Here is a 16,900-nt window from a genome sequence, read left to right as displayed (position 1 = left end):
ACAGGGTGTGTTTAGGGGTGGGCCTGGGACCAGGCTGGGGTGAGGGTGGGGGTTCTGGGCCAGGCTGCAAAAGGTGTTGAATGTAGCCTACCCTAAAGGTTTCCGCTTTATATCCTGAGAGGAGCCACTGCAAAGTTTTATTAGCCAATCACTGCTAACTGTCCAGAAAGCAGCCCCTAACATTTTAATGGTTTACCCTCAATAAAGGTTTTAATTCTCCTCCCATAGGAGGGAGAGAAAGCCAGCGCAGGCAGCCAACCTGGGGCCTGGAGGTGACACCTGCACAGCTGCTGGCGGGAAGGAGGCCCAAGGCCCTGGCCCACCTGCACAGGTGGCGGGAAACCTCGGGGGGCACCTACGTGCCTAGGGGCCCAGGGCCCCTGCCCCGGGTGTTAGCAAGACGCTGCGGTCCGACGTGTGGTTCGGGAAGTTCACTGTGATAGTGAACAGATGAAGGGCTGCAAGCGTGGAGATAGGGAGGCTCTTCCCCTTATCCGGCAGGCTCCGCGGCTCTCTCCGATGCAGCGGGGTCAGCCGGGCGGCCCTGAAGGAAGGGGGGTGCAGACAGCAGTGAGGGGGGGCGGTGCGGCAGGCCTGTAGGGCGTGGGCCCGAGCCGAGCGGGTGGGCGGCCCCCGCTCGGGGTGAATGAGCCCCATGTCCCCTGCCCTCCGTGCTCTGGGCCCTTTGGAAGTCCTCCGCTAACATCTGTGGAGCGAGTGGGCAGTTGCTGAATGAGCCAGGGTGTGAGGGAAGGAAGGGGCTGGGGGGGGCTGGGCGGCATCCCTGGGAAACCGACGGCGGGCGGCCTGTCTTCCAAGGTTGTGAAATCTCCCGCCTTCCTCCCCTTCAGGGCCGCCGATTTGTATCTCTGAGGGGTAATGAAAGCTGCCACGTTGGACGGAGCTGTCAGGTATTTTCAGAGGAAGTTCTTGCTCATTAACTTCTGCATATCTGTGCTCATTTTAATCTGGCGCCTGGCTGTGTTCCCGCGGCCAGCTACCTGGCTGCGCCGTCCTGCCCAGCCGCCACCCTGCCGCACGTCAGGCCCTTGCCCGAGTTCTGGCTTAAACTTGGCTCCCATGGGATGATCTGCGGAAGTCATCCTGTACCCCAGGGTCTCAGTTTCCTCCTCTTTTGGTTGGGTGTGGGTTTTTAGGTGATCTTCAAACTCTGATGTTTCCAGCTCCACAGGATGTATCCTTAGGGTACAGCGATGTTCAGAACAGTGCTTTCTCACCCAGCGGCAAGAATGCTGTGAGGCTTACCTGGGGTTTCCAGAAGGTGGACTCGGGCTCAGCAGCGCTCACCTGGGGCTACAGAAACTGGGGGGTGTAGGTATCAAATGTGGGCCTCCTTCTGTCACCGTTTTGGGAAAGGACCCCTTTGAGAAATGGGTGAAAGCCGCAGTGTACCTCTGGGTAGACATGTGACACTACCACATCCATACCCCCTTTTGCATTTAACTTCATAGGTTTGTGGCTCCCCAAAATGCAGCTTGGATCATCTCATGCCACCTGCCTGCTTTTCTTTCCCCAGTGGATTCTGCATTGATTGATTGATTGATTGATTGACTGATTTTACAAATTCTGTGTTTTCTCCTGAGCCAAGCTGTGGAAAAGCCTCTGGAGGCCAAAAGAAAGTCCTCAGAGCTTTTTTCTCTGACCTCCTAAGAGACTGGGATAAGGCCTCTCCAAAGAGAGGCAGAAAATCACATCAAACTTAAAAATCAGTGCAAATTTATATGGCAACACCTGAAGGCTGTTGGTAGGCGAGGGGTGTGTGTGTGTGTGTGTGTGTGTGTGTGTGTGTGTGTGTGAGAGAGAGAGAGAGAGAGAGAGAGAGAATGTATCAGCACTGTTACCTTCATAACACACCTTCTGGGAGGGATTCTTTACTTTTTTAAATTAAGCTTTTTATTTTGAGATAATTGGAGATTCCCATGCAGTCGTAAAAAAATAATACAGAGGTACCTCATGTGTCCTTAATCTAGTTTTCCCTGATGGCAATAACTCTCAAGACACTAATGCAGTCAAGATGTAGAACATTTCCATCGCCACAAGGATCATTCCTGTTTCTCTTTTAAAGCCACACTAGCTTCCCTCCCCTGCCCTCCTTCCCTGCTCATCCTCTGAAAACCACTCCTCTGTTCTTCATTTCTATGATTTTATCATTTCAAGAATGTTAGATAAATGGAATAACGCAGTATGTATATAAACTTTTGAGATTGGATTTTTTTTTTACCCAGCAGAGTTCTCTGAAGATTCATCCATATTGATAACGTGTATCAATAATTTTTCCTTTTTATCACTCAGTAGTATTTCATGGTGTGAGTGTACCACAGGTGGTTGTAACCAGTCACCTGTTGAAAGACATCTGATTCCTCTTTTTTTTTTTTTAAGATATTTATTTATTCATGAGAGACTCAGAGAGAGAGGCAGAGACACAGGCAGAGGGAGAAGCAGGCTCCCTGCAGGGAGCCCCATGTCGGACTTGATCTTCAGGCCCTGGGATTACACCCTGAGCAGAAGGCAGAGGCTCCACCACTGAGCACCCCTAGGCGTCCCTGGATTCCTCTTTGTCTCCTGAATTACTTAGACATAGGTTGATTTGTTTCCAAATGTATGGAGGTTTGCCTGTTATCTTGCCCTTACTGATTGCTAGTTTGATTCCACTGAGATCAGAGGGCATGCCTTCTGTGGTTTAAATTTTTCTAAATTCATTGAGGTTTGTTTTATGGCCCAGGATACAGTCTGTCTTGGTGTATGTTCTATAGGCACTTGAGGAGAATGTATGTATTGCTCTCATTGGGTGGAGTATCCTAAAATTTTGATTAGGTTTTGTTGGTTGATAATGTTTGTTGAATTATTCTATATCCTTACTGATTGTCTAGTTATCTTATTAATTTTTGAGAGAGGAGTATTGAAGTCTGCAAATATAACTGTAGCCTTATGGACAGTTGGCCCTGGAACAACATGGATGTGAAGTGTGCGCATCTGCTCACATGTTTGTTTTTTTTTTTTTTTATAAAGACAGCACAGTACTGTAAGTGGATTTTCTCTTCCTTATGATTTTCTTAGCTACTTTTTCTTTTCTCTACATTACTTTCAGAAGACAGAGTATGTGGTACATCTAGCATACAAAATACCTAGCATGAACTGTCAATGCTACTGATAAGGCTTCCGGTCAGCAGTGGGCCATTAGTAGTTTACTTTTTAAGGAGTCAAAAGTCATACTTGGGTTTTGACTGTGTAGAGTGTTGGCACCCCTCCTCCCTACATTGTTTAAGGGTCAACTGTGTTTCTCTTTTCAGTTCTATCAGGTTTTGCTTCACATATTTTGTGTCTCTACTGTTTGGTTCATGAGCATTTAAGACTGCTGTGTCTTTCTGGATGGTTTGACCCTTTATCATTATATAATATCCCTCTTTCTCTCTGGCAATGTTTTTGCTCCAAAGTCTGTATTGATATAACCACTCTTGCTTTCTTTTGATTAATGTTTGCATGATATACGTTTTTTCATCCTTTTACTTTCAACCTGCTTATATTGTACAGTTAAAGGGAATTTCTTGTAGACAGCATGTAGTGAGTCATGTTTTCTAATTGGTGGCTTCAGGTTATTTATATTTAATGTAGTGATTGATATGTCAGGCCTTCATTATACAATATCATTCTCATGTTTCTCCTTTTCCTCTTTTGTTTCTGTTTTCCTTTTCCTTTTCCTGCATTCTTATGGACTACTTAAACCATTTTTAGAATTCTATCTTGACTTATCAATAGCATTTTCCAGCTTATAGTTTTTTGTATGGTTTTTGTTAGTGGGTGTTTTATGTCCTACATTATGTGTGTATAACTTGTCTCTGTCTACTGGTGTCATTATTTTACCAATTCCAAAGAAATGTAGAAACCTTACTTCCCTTTAAATCTTTTTATCTCTTCCTGTTGGTAATGTCATTGTCTTAAACATTTCCTCTATATACATTTAGAACTACAGCAGACAGTGTTAGAATTTTTGCTTTAACTGTCAAATATAATTTAGAAATCCAAGAGGGAAATAGGGTTTATTTTATGAACCTATACTTTTGCTTAGCATGTTTTTTCCTTCCTGACATTCCAAGGTTTCTTCTTTTATTTAAGTTTATTTTTGGGTTAGCCATTCTTTGGGGAGCGGGGGAGGCCTGTTAGCAACACATTCTCTTCATTTTCTTTCATCTTGGAATGACGTGGTTTTCTCCTCATTCCTGAAGGATACTTTCAGCAGATCTAGGAGTCTGGGTTGAAAGTTCTTTCCACACTTGAAATAGAATGTACTACTTCCTTCTGGTCTCCATGGTTTCTGATGAGAAATCTGATGTCATTCTTGTTCTTTCCCCCTATAGGTAGGTGTTGTTTCTCCCTGGCTGCCTTCACAATTTCTTCTTTGTCTTTAATTCCAGAAGTCTAGCTATGATAGGTATTAATGTGGATTTCTTTGAGATTCACTCAGTTTCTTGAACTTGTAGATTTATGTCTTTTTCCAAATTGAGGTGGTTTTCAACTACTGAGCTCTGTTTCAGCCTGCCCTCTTTCTCCTTTCCTTCTGGGACTTAAGTGAGAGGAATGCACTTTTGTTATGGTACCACAGGTTCCCAAGCTTTTGTTTGTTTTTCAGTCTGTTTCCTATTTTTCAGACTGGGTTCTTTAAAGATATATTGTTATTAATTATTAATTAGTTGCTTATATTTTATTGATTATTTTTATTTATTGAATATGAATTATTGATTGTTAAATTTTTTTGCTCCATCTTACAGTGCAATGATTCTTTCCTCCCCCTTCTCCATTTTGCTATTGAGTCCACCCACTAGATTTTTTGTTTCAATTACCATATTTTTCAATTCTAACATTTCTGCTGGTTCTTCATTATACCTTATATTTCTTTGCTAGACTTTGTTTTTTTTTCCATTGGTTTAAAACATATTCATAGTTGCCTCTCTTTTTTTTTTTTTTAGGGGAGGGTGAGAGAGGGGCTGAGGGAGAGGGAGAGAGAGAAGCTTAAGCAGGTTGTATACCCAGTGTGGAGACTGACATGGGGCTCAGTCTCATAACCCTGAGATAATGACCTGAGCCAAAATCAAGAGTTGGATGCTTAGCCAACTGAGTCACCCAGGCACCCCTGTAGTTGCCTCTGAAGCACTTTTATGATAGTTGCTTTAATATCTTTGTCAGATAATTCTAACATCTCTGTTTTCTTGGAGTTGGTCTCTACTAATTATATTTTTCCTTTGGTTTGAGATCTTCCTGATCCTTGGTATGATAAGCAATTTTTGGTAAAACAGTGGACATTTGGGGTAATTTATTTTAAGACCTCTGGATCTTATTTCAGTCTTCATTTTAGATTTTTTTTTTTTTTTTAGTTTGGGGACACTGCCTCATTACGGTGAGGCTTGAAGTCCTGGTGTCCCACTCAGCCTCCACAAATACTGGCTGGGAGAGGTTGGAATGCTTAGTTACTGTTCCTCATGTGACTTTCACTAACAACATGGGTGCTGGGGGTGGCCTCATCATTGCTGAGCAACGGTGAAAATCCTGAGTTTCTGTCAAACCTCCTCTGGCACCACTCCAGCAGAGATGGGTAAGGGTGCCTCTTTACTGCTCAGTGGGGGTGAAAGTCAAGGCTCCACACTTAGCCTTTGCTAACATGGATATGAGTAGGGCCTCAGTTTCTCTTCAATGTTTGGCTGGATTGGAGTAGTTACTGTCTAGAAATGTCTTTCTAGGCTGCCCCTTCTCTAGTATTTTGGCTAGAAAGAACAGACTTTTGTTGTTGTTTTTTTCTCTCTGTGCCCATTGATATTTACAGGTTGCCAGCTTCTTCAGCTCTGAATCTGGGATATATGAAACCAAAACGAAACCCGAGAACCTCATCATCTTCTTGTTACTCGGGTCCCAAGTTCCTATACAGCTGCTTCTTGTTACCTTTCAGATTCATCTCATGTTTGTTTTACGTACAATGCCCCAGGTTTTCAGTTGTGTTGACAGGGTAGTGTGGGGAAAAATACATTTATTTCATCTTTCCAGAAGTAGAAGTTCTCTCTATTTCTTTTTCTTTGTTAGTTTTTGGAATTGTTGAGAATGTAGAACAGGTACTTGGGAAGATTTTAAACAGTACAAAAGGGGTACAGTGAGACATTCCCTTTCATTTCTGTGCCCTGGTAGCAGCCACATGACTCCTTTACCAGAGACAGCCAATGCTACCTGTGCCCTTGTGTCCTCCTCAAGAGAGTCTGCGTGTGTGTGTGTGTGTGTGTGGGTGCATGTGTTCACACACACATGTGTGTTCTCATACGTGGTCCTGTCTCCAATTTAAACTTCCACCAACCATGGATGGAAGTGGTTATGCACACTCTGGTTCAGCAGCACTGTGTTATTTAAACAAATTTGCTAATCTGACATGAGAAACTGGATTTTGTAGTTTTAATTTGCATTTCCTTCAAATTAATGAGTGAGGATGAGCATCATTTCAGATGTGTGAAATGCATTTGTGTTTCCTGCTTTGTGGACTGACAATTTAATTTCCTCTTTATTGTACATTTCTCTATTGGGTTGTTGGCCTTTCTTCTGGACTTGTACATGTTTGCACATGCACATTATTTATGTAGTAAGGAAATTAGCCCTATGCCTGCCATATATGTTGCAAATTTTCCCCCTCACTTTTCATTTGTCTTTTGAATTTATTTTATTTTCTGGTGTTAGGTATTTAAAATTTTTGAAATCAGATGTAGTCTTTTAAAAAATATGACATTTTGATTTGGGTCATTCTTTGAAAATCCTTCCTATTTAATACGAGCATTTGCCTACATTTTTCTTCTAGCTCTTTTCACAGTTTCTTCTTTATTAATTTCTTGTTTTGATCCTTGTTGCACATGATTCACTTTTTTTTTTTTTTTTAGGTGATTCCCGAGTTGTCTTAATACAATTAGTTGAAATGTCTATCTTGTCCCCAGTGGGTTGGAATGCCACCATGATTTATTGTGGGTCTTCTCTGTGTAGGTGCTTATCTGCCTTGTCAGCAAGTTGCAGATGGCAGCTGGTGGCCTGGGGAGGCTGTGCTGTGATAATCTTGGAGTCATCTGCAAGAGAAGGAACACTTTTAGAAAGGAATAAGGAGCAAGCATGTCTGCTCCACCTTACCTCAGACTGCTCTTTGGCTCGATCTCATGCAAGTGGGCTGAGTCTATTTTAAGGATGTTGTCCAACCATCTTGCCCCCTGATGGTAGGAGGTCCTTCTGTTTGTTCCTCTCATGAGCTCACAGGTCCTGCTTTTTTTTTTTTCTGAAATCTCTCCTACATCCACCATTCAGTCCTGCTACCCTCTTCTACCTCTGACACCTGTGTACTTCAGGCCTTCACTGATGTAGCCTATTTTTTGAGCACCTTCCTATATGTTTGTTTTAGTTCTCTCTTGTTGCCAAACAAATCACCCCAATCCTAGTTACTTAAAACAACACACATCTGTTAATTTACAGAATTGTTATTTCTGTGGGATAGGAATCCCAGCACAGATTAGCTCGGTCCTGGCCTTAAGGGTCTCCAGTGAGGCTGCATTCAAGGTGTCATTTTCCTTGATTGGATTGGGTTCTCATCTGGAGGCTCAACTGGGGAGGGATCCATTTCCCTTCTCAAGTGGTTATTGGCAGCATTTAATTCCTTGTGCCTAGAGAATTCATGGCAGTTTGATAAAGGGAGCCTCTGATGCCAGTCTAGTAGCAAGGCAGATGGAGTTTTCTGTAACGTAACATGATTATAGGAGTGACGGCCCATCCCCTTTGCTGTATTGTATGGATTAGAAGTCAGTCACAGGTCCCACCCACACCTAAAGGAAGGGACCTACTTTTAGATAGGACCTTTAGGAAGCAGGGCTCACAGGCACCCGTAGAGTCTGCCCTAGTGGCTCTCCTTCCTTTGGCTCACCATGGAGTCAGATTAATTTTCCCAAAGCACAGCTCTGACCTCACCAGTCTTCTGCTTAAAAGCCTACAGTAGTTAAAGTTTGGGATTTCTTATATTCACATTCAGGACTCCCTGCAAGAGCGGTCTGGCAGTTATCTGTCAAAATTGCCAGAGTACAAAGCCTTTGACCCAGACTTTATCCCAGAACTATACTGCCACATGAGTGACATAATGAATGCACAAGTGTAATCACTGTGAAACTATTTGGAATAGCAAAGGATTGGGGGCAACCTAAGTGAAAGGACTGGCTAAATATGTAACCATATAGCCCAGCAGTGGAACACGACCCAGCTATGAAGCGGAATGAAGCAGCTCTTTATAAACTTATGTAGTGTGATCTTTACAGTGGTTCTCCAGGTGTGGTTCCTATACCAGCAACAACAGTAGCAGCTGGGAACTTGTTAGGAATGTACCTGCTCAGGCCTCACCCCTGACTTACTGAATCACACTCTGGAGTGGGGCCTGGCAATCTGTGTATTAGCAAGCTAACCAGGTAATTGTGGTGCATGCTCCATTTTGAGAACTGTGGGTTTACAATATTTGTAAAGAAGCAGAAAAAGGCAAAAAGTGTATATATTATACTATGATTTGTGCACAGAAGGTAAAAGAGGTATGTATTTATTTGAATGTGCATGAAATATCTCTATAAGGATGCATAAGACATGGCTAACATTGGTTGCCTTTGAGATGGGGAGTTGGATAGTGGGGAGCAGGGATGGGAAGGTGACTTTTCACTGTATGTCCTTTTGTACCTTGTGAATTTAAATCATGTAATGTGTCACTTCTTTAAAATATTAAAATACAAAGGCCCCCATCAATCAAACCTCAGCCTTTCTCCCGAGCGTTCTCTCTCACCTCTCATGCGGCTTCTTCAGGCCAGCCAAACTTGTCTCTTAGCTGTTCCTGGGGTTTGGGTTGCGTTTCCTGGCCATAGACCTTTGCTTAATACTGTACCCACATCTGGAATTCCCTTTACTCTTCTCTGCATAATCAAATCCAGTCTCAAAGGTCAGGCCCAGATGCTGCCTCCTTTGGGATATTTGTCTGACCCCTCCCTGCAGTCAGGATGAACTGGCTCTTCTCTTTGGCTCCCCACTCTGTGCCTCCCCATCCTCACCACATGTCTGTCTTCTTTAATGGACTTTCAGCTCTCTGCAGGGAGAGACTTGGGACTTGGCCTTGCACATCACTGTGTGCCCTGTGCTTGCACAGCTTGCCAGTTGATATCTAGGAATCTTTCACCAAATAACTGAGCGATTGAGTAAATGATGGCTGTAGAGATGGGAGACGTGGAGACGGGATGGCATGGACAGTGGACAGACCTAAGGAATGGTAACTGCCCAGGGAGGGGAAGAATGGATCTGGGCAGGAAAGATGGGGATGAGGCTGAAGGAGAAGCCAGTAGTGGCTGGGTTTCCCCCTAGGTTGGATTTGGGGCTGAGCCATCAGGGGTGGGGGGCACCCTTCACTTGGGAGCACATGGGATTTATTTTGTTTTATTGGTGGAGGGAGAGTTCTTTTCAAACAGCAGATGTGCTGTTGCAGGAGGGGTGGTGGGTGGGTAATTGGAAGGTAGAATGTGGGTCTTAACGAGACTGCACCCAGGCTGGCAGAGGGGCGGGCTACCCTACCTAGGGAGGGTTTTCGGAGTAAAGCTAAGTCAGGGTGAAGCTATTTTTTAATATTAAAAAGAATATGTGCCCCCTTGGCCATGCTGTTCCAACCCCCCATCCCCCATCTCGAGAAAGCATCTGACATTTCCTGCACATTTTAACTTTCTAACCAAATAATGAAATAATCATATTGGCTCCCAGTCACAGGATTCATTTTCTCTCATTCCTGGGCTTCAAAATTCATCTCATATTTTAATCTGTTTTGAGCTCTTTTCAATTGCCTTGGAGACAGAGCCAAAGGTTCTCCGAACTCTTGTTGCCTGGAGTTGTTTGGTTTCGGTTCCTGTGGGGTGTTGGCTTTAATAACATGGACCATCCTACGGCGGCAGCAGGAATTCTAGGGGGGTCAGGGTGGGGTGCGGGCCTCACACTCCTTGGCTCCTCGACAGTGAATTAATATCTAGATTCTGACTCTGGGGATCCTCACTTTCTGTCTTCTTCTTCTTGAATGTACCCTCTTTTCTCAATTGCATTAATGCTTAAAATCCCAACTTCTCACTGAAATTTTCTCACAGTTACTCTAGGCCGCATGGTCGCTCCCTCCTCTGGACATCGAGCAAACGCAGAAGCACCATGGCAATAGCAACCAGTGGCATTTCAGAGCACAAATATCTTTGAGGCACGTTCTGAGCACTTTACGTGGATTAATTCATTCAATCCCATGCTCCCCTGAAAGATAATTTTCCTGTTAGTGTCCCCATTATTCTGATGAGTAGCTTGAGGTAAAGAGATGAAGTAATTTGTCCAAGAGCCGGAGTATACCTCAGGCCACTTCCAGCCAGTTTAACTCTTGGTGTCCCTCTTGGTGTGTAGCATGCCCTAGCTTCCCAACCTGCCAGTGGGCCCTAGCGGTGGGCGCTGCACATCTGTAGGTGCTGTGCCAGGTGCCACAGAGGTCTCACCGTTAATTACCTGTGGGTTGTTGGAGCTCCTTGTCTCATGAGAGACCAGAGAGGGGTGTTGCTTTAGAGCAAGAAGCAGGGAGCCTTCTCCTTGTCCTTCCTTAGAGCCAAAAGGCTGTTCTAGGTGTGGTGGGTGGAGTGGCCCAAAATTTACCCATGGTTCTTATTTTAGAGGAAAGTGATAAGGTGACACAGTGATGCAGGTGACAAGGCTCCCCTGGGGGACTTGAATCCTGCGTGTTGCAACATTGTGAGGGAGAGCCATCAAGAAGCACCCTGTGACCAGAAGGGGAGGAGAGCTCACTGGAAAGGGTCCTTTTTTGAAAATGAGGGAGACTGTCTAGGGGGAGGTCTTGGCAATAGGTAGGGACCAGAGTCAGCCCTCCTCCATCTCAGGGCTCCACACTGGCAGTGGGCTCTGGTCCTCCAGTTGGGCTATTCCTGTTCCATGAAGATGACCAATCTTGGGCATCTTGAATCTTTGAGTATCATTTACTTCCTCTGTAAAAGGGGGAGGAATATCAAAATCAACCTTCCCTTTCCCTATGGCAGAGCCTTGGGAAGGTGAAATGGTAGTGTGCCCATCAGGGGTGACTACTTCACAGTTGACGCAGTATTGCAGTTCAGTGATGGCAGCCACTTTCTCTCTGGTTTTCTCCTCCTGACATCCTGGCCGATGGGCTTGTGTGTTTGACCCACTCCAGACTTGCTGAATCACAGCTTCCCACCCCTGCCCTTCTCCCTGTCATGGGCTTGTCCCATGAGCCCTCCTGGGGTGTCTTTTCCTCTACATCAGAGTTCTGAACCATCCCTGGGCAGCCTCCCTTGATGCCTTCAGGGCCCAGACCCCACCCTAGAAGTTCTTTTTTTTTTTTTTTTTTTTTAAGATTTTATTTATTTATTTGATAAAGAGAAAGAGTCCACACATGCATGAGTGGGGGAAGGAGCAGAGGGAGAGAATATCCAAGCATACCTCCACTGAGCATGGATCCGGACTCAGGGCTCAATCCCATGACCCATGAGATCATGTCCGGAGCTGAAACCAAGAGTTGGATACTTCACTGACTGAACCACCCAGGCGCCCGTGCATTCTGATCCCACGGTTCTGGGTACAGCCCGGGTTTAGTAGGACTTTAAAGGCTTCCCCAGGGGTTCCCGTGTGCCCTGGCTTGAGGCCCACCCACCACGGCACAGCAAAGGGCATGCATGAGTGAAGAGATCTGTCAGAGCCACAGGGCAGCATCCATACCTGGGAAAATTCTAAAAACATGGTTACTAGAGGCTGTGCGATGTATTGGGCCTGATCCTCGGTATATTTTGCAAGGTCACAGCAAACTAAAGGGCTACACTAGGTTTTCATGTGGAGCAAAATGTCCTCAGGGCCCGAGCCTGAGGCCGCAGGGCCGTGGGCAGGGGCGGAGCTCAGCCCGGAGCCCTGGCTGCCGGGGCTGCCTGCTTTGCTTGCCTGCGCTCTGAGTCGGGGCCACCTACCCTCTCGGCCTTCGGCATCCGCATCTGTCACTGGGCATGGGAGTGCCCGGATCACGGACTCAGTGTGAGGAATAAGCGACATCATTCATGAAAATGTTTTGAGAAACCAGGACTTCTACACATGGAAATACTGCATGAAAACAGTTGTTGCTCTGCATTCTGTCAACCGTGACTCTCTGGACACCATCCCTGAGGAGCTTGGCCTGACACGAGGAGACCAGATGTCCCAAATTCCTGGTCTCATGCCCACCATGTGCATTCCAGACCTCATCTGCTCCTGGCACCCTTGACCAGCCCCTGCCCCCGGCTCCCATTTTCAAATTCCATCACCCTCCACCAGCTTCTTCCCCTCAGGACAGAAACAGACTCCTCTCTCTGACAGGAAAAATCAGGCACACCTGTGACCTCCATCTAGCTTCCATCCTGCTACCCCTGCCCTACAACCAGGCTTCTGGAACGTGGAACTCATGTGGAGGCCTCCCTTGTCCTCACCCCTCTTACCCTTGCCTAGGCAGAGGCCCCCAGTGTCCCATGGCCAACGAGCTGCTGCATCTGTGTCTACCAGAGGTCTCTGCAGTGGGTGTCCTATGGACCACGCCCTTCGTGACGCTGTCCTTCCTCAGGCTCTTTGTTCTCCCTCGCCCTCTCATCCTGACCTTTGCCTGACTGTTCGGTCCTGGGGTTTCCACTTTGACGTGTTTCTCAGACCTATAGCCTCCTTCCAGAGCCCACAACCACAGCCTCGCTCATCTGGCACCAGGGCCAGCGGTCCAGCCTCTTAAGGAGTCCTGACCTCCTTCTCCAGGCTCCCTCTGCTCCCCAGCGTCAAGTCCAATACAAAGCCCTATGTGACCTGGCCCCTGCCATGTGTCTCCAGGCTCATCTCCTCCAACTCCTTTTTCTACGTTTACGTTCATTCCCCGTGTCATGGTGAGTTGTGGCTTTGCGACTTTCCACATTCTCTAACATCACTTCTCAGACCCTCCCTGTCCGCCATGGCCCCAACCACATCCTGGAGAAGGGCTCATTGAATAAATCTCAGCTCAAGGCCAGATCCCTCAAGAAGCTTCTCTTGGCTCCTCTGCACCAATCCCAAATGAGATTAAGTCTCTCCTCTCTCCTCGCCTTGCTCTAGGGCCACTGTGGCTCCAATATGCTGCTTTTAGAGCTCACCTCATGCTGTGTGAGGCATGCAAGCTTTTGTCTCCCCGGGACCTGGGAGGTCATTGAGAGAAGGGTTCATGGCTGGGGCTGTCTCTTTCAAGCTCTCATCCTCAACTGAGTAGAGCTGAGTGCAGAATTGGGACTCAACAAATGTTTGTAGAATTGAATTGACTGATCTGCAAGGGATAACTTGAAGTGTTGTGATGGGCCACAGTGACTTCTAGATGCTCAAGAAAGGGTCCATTTAGCTTCATATTGTTCCTGTATTCCATTGCTTGGAAAAATAGCCTCACATGGGCTGTGTTGCTAATTCATAGTTAGCTAGAGTCTTGAGATTTCCAGATTGCTGTGTTCTGATCTCGGCAGACTACAGGAGCTTCCTTAATAGAGGATCCATTCAAGACAAATTCTAGATACATACACATCCCAAGATGCTGTGGTTGGGCCTGTGGAAGGAGCCAGAACACTCTAGCTCTGAGCCAGGGAGAAGCTCCAGTGTCCTGTGTGCTTTTCTGGATTCTTTTTTCCTGGGTGTAAATCCCTTTCCTGACAAGCACCCTAGAAGGGCAGTGGTCCCTGGTCTCTGGCCTCGCTCTGCCCCTCCCCCACCCCACCTCAGCCCATATTATTTTTTTTGTTCTTGTTTCACACCACCCATGGCTTCCTTTCCAGTCCTCTCCCACCTTGCTGTGTTTGGGCAGAAGGGAAAGGATGGTTTGTTGAAGTCACAAAGCATCCTTGTAGAACGGATGCCGTCAGCTTTTGATTGGTTTTCAGGGGGCCAAACTGGCAGGGCAGGCCTTCTCTGGCCTCCTTTTATACTATTGATATGATGGAAGGTCCGAAGGTCCGGCGTTTGTTACATTCATTCTTGAAATTTCCCTTTGTGCGTTCAGCCTTCTCACCCCCTGTTCCCCACCCACCCCACCCCCCCGCCCAGGGGCAGCTCACAACTGTCACTTTGCCATTACACTAAAACCTTTACTTTGAACTTCCTGTTCTATGGAAAAACGTGTAACATTATACTTGAGGATGTTGTTATATATTGTAAGACTGTAATGTTCTACATTGTAATAATGTCCCCTGTCATTTTCTTTGAAAATCCTGTTTTGATCGTCTTCCTGGTTCCCTGATCTGAAAGCTTTCCTTCATCCCAGGGTGAAAATGACAAATAAGGGGAGGCAGTTTGGCCGTCACAGGGTAGGGAAGGGGATGAAGCTCTGCTGGAGGAACGTTGTGCACCAGTGCTGGGTGGCTGTGGGTATGCATTTCCAGGAGCTGTGTCCTCTGGCCCTTGGCAGGGTTGCTCCTTCCTGTACTCGTCATTGTGGGCTGGGGCCACGAGATGAGTTCTGGCCAGTGGGTCGCGAGGGGTGTGCTGGGTTTCACTTTCAGGTGGCAGCCCAGGGCCCCTCCAAGCTGGCAGGACCGTGGGCCCCGTTCAAGATGCTGGCCACTGCATCAGCTTGAACCCCGAGTGGCTGCCACAGGCACAGTGTGGTGGCCTGTCACGGTTACTGAGGCACAACCTAGCCCATCCGGCTGGCACAGAGGTTGGTTCTTTGTCTGGAAGAGCTGTGCTGTGTAACAAAAATGCAAACAGTGCACCAGTTGCTTAGGGCCATAGGAACACGAACAGGTTGGAGCATCACTGGACACCTACTGGGAACGTGAAACCCACTCTTGATGTGTTGGGCCCCTGAGATTTCGGAGTTCTTTGTTTTACAGCCTGCCTGCCAAATCCTGGGAGGTGGGGAGAGCCAGGTCAGGGTTGGGTGGAGCGAAGTTTGAACATTGGTAAGACCTTTCTGGAGCCCCGAAAGCTCCTCATTTTGGCAGTCACCTTTTGTGCCACTGGGGAAGGCCAGGTGGGTGGATGGCACCATCCGGGGGACCCAGCGAGGATTCCCTGGGCCCATGACCCACAGACCCAGCAGGCTTGTTTCTCCTTGGAGCTCTTCTTTGTCTCTGTCTCATTGTCACCTTTTCTATGTGTCAGTATCGGGGCTCTAGAGAGGCCGAAGTGGGGAAGTGTGAGCTCTGTGTCCCGTTTCCCAGTTGTGTTTCTCAGGGGGTTGGGTCTGAGCAGAATTAGCAAGAAGGTGAAGTGTATCATTATGACACTCCCTCAGGCCCCACCCAGCCTCTGCCCCCTCTCCACCTGTTCTGCAGGTGGCTGTTTGCCTTACATCAGAATGTGTACGTTCTCATGTCCCCATGGGACACACCTTCCAGGGTGTTTCATGGTGACAATCTGGCAATGTGGTGGATCGATCCCAGGGCATATGCTAATGCAAGAGTGCGGGCTAGCTGGGGGCTTGTTCCTCCTCAGACAGTTTTTGAGGCTCCCGTGTGCCCAGCACCGAGCACTAAGGACTGAGGGGAGACAGAGGGCTCTGCCTCCAGACCCTTGCAGCCCAGTGGGGGAGGGGCAGGGCTGAGCAGGTGCTGTTTAGACGGGGAGTGTAGGGTACTGTGTGTTAGAACTGGGGATGGGATCTAGGCTGTGAGTGCTGTGGGGGCCTGGATGAGGAGGAAGTGCTATATGGGCAGGAAAGGTCAGGGAATGTTGAGTCCCTGACCGAGCCTCAGTTTCCCCGTCTGACAAATAAGGAATGTGTGCTCACTGCTTTTCAGATTGCCGATGATAAGAGTTACCAGAGACTTGTTCAAAAGCAGGATTCCCGGAGATTCAGATTCTGGGAGTCTGGAGTGGTGCTGGGAAGGGTCCCCACTCCCAGTTCTGCTGCAGGACCCGGATGCTGGAGGCTTAACCCTGGGTAGCCTGCAGAAAGTGTGGGGACTTGGAGGAGGGTCTCTGAGATGGCCAAGTGCTTGGTAGGGACATAGGGAGTCAGGGACACTCTGTTAAACTCTAGCTGCTTGCTGGCCGGGGAGCAGAAGCAGGGAAAGGATTTTGGGACAAGAGCGTCCTTTGGAGGAGAGCGGCCTGGCTGCTCCGTGGTGCATTTTGTGTTCCGCATTGGCACAGTAGAGATGAGGCTTCAGGCTGCCGGGGAGGCTTTCTGAATGAGCTCACTTCGTGTCACTTAGTGATGCTTCAGCACAACCATGGAAGTTAGCTCTACAAGACACCAGTGAAGTGGGCAACCTCAAATGGGCCCCGCTCCCTTCCTGCTTGGAAAACCCTGCTAATCAGATTAGTTCAGCAAACCCAGGAGGGTGGCTGAGGATCCCGTACCTTGGTGGTTCTCACCCTTTCTGTGTGTCAGAATTGCCTCTGGCTTCTAGAAAGGGTGCTGGGGCCCACCTCCAGAATGTCTGATTCAAGAGTTTGGGGGCAGCCCGGGTGGCTTGGCAGTTTAGCGCCACCTTCAGCCCAGGGCGTGATCCTGGATACCCGGGATCGAGTCCCATGTCGGGCTCCCTGCATGGAGTCTGCTTCTCCCTCTGCTTGTGTCTCTGCCTCTCTCTCTCTCTCTCTGTCTCTCATGAATAAATAAATAAAATCTTTAAAAAATAAAAAAGAGTTTGGGAGGGTGGGAGGGTGACGGTGGGCAGAAAATTTGCATTCCTAACAGGCTGCCAGATGCTGTGCTGCCCCTGGGCCAGGACCACACTTGGAAAGCCAATGCCAGATTCTCAGCTCCCTAGCCTGGGCCTGGGGATGGTTTCAACAGACTTGGGACCCAGTCACTACCCTTGGGGTACTTATATTCTCA

At 47.4% G+C, this 16,900-nt stretch overlaps 1 protein-coding gene across 1 annotated transcript in view; it reads left to right on the top strand.

Annotated features, from left to right (window-relative positions):
• Positions 1–16,900, top strand: part of LOC140595106 (uncharacterized) — a 197,132-nt gene that overhangs the window by 37,657 nt on the left and 142,575 nt on the right. The gene's annotated exons all lie outside the window — the stretch shown is intronic.

This window comes from Vulpes vulpes, chromosome 13, assembly GCF_048418805.1.
Source record: "Vulpes vulpes isolate BD-2025 chromosome 13, VulVul3, whole genome shotgun sequence".
Lineage (NCBI taxonomy): Eukaryota > Metazoa > Chordata > Mammalia > Carnivora > Canidae > Vulpes > Vulpes vulpes.
This window is presented reverse-complemented; position numbering and strand designations above follow the sequence as displayed.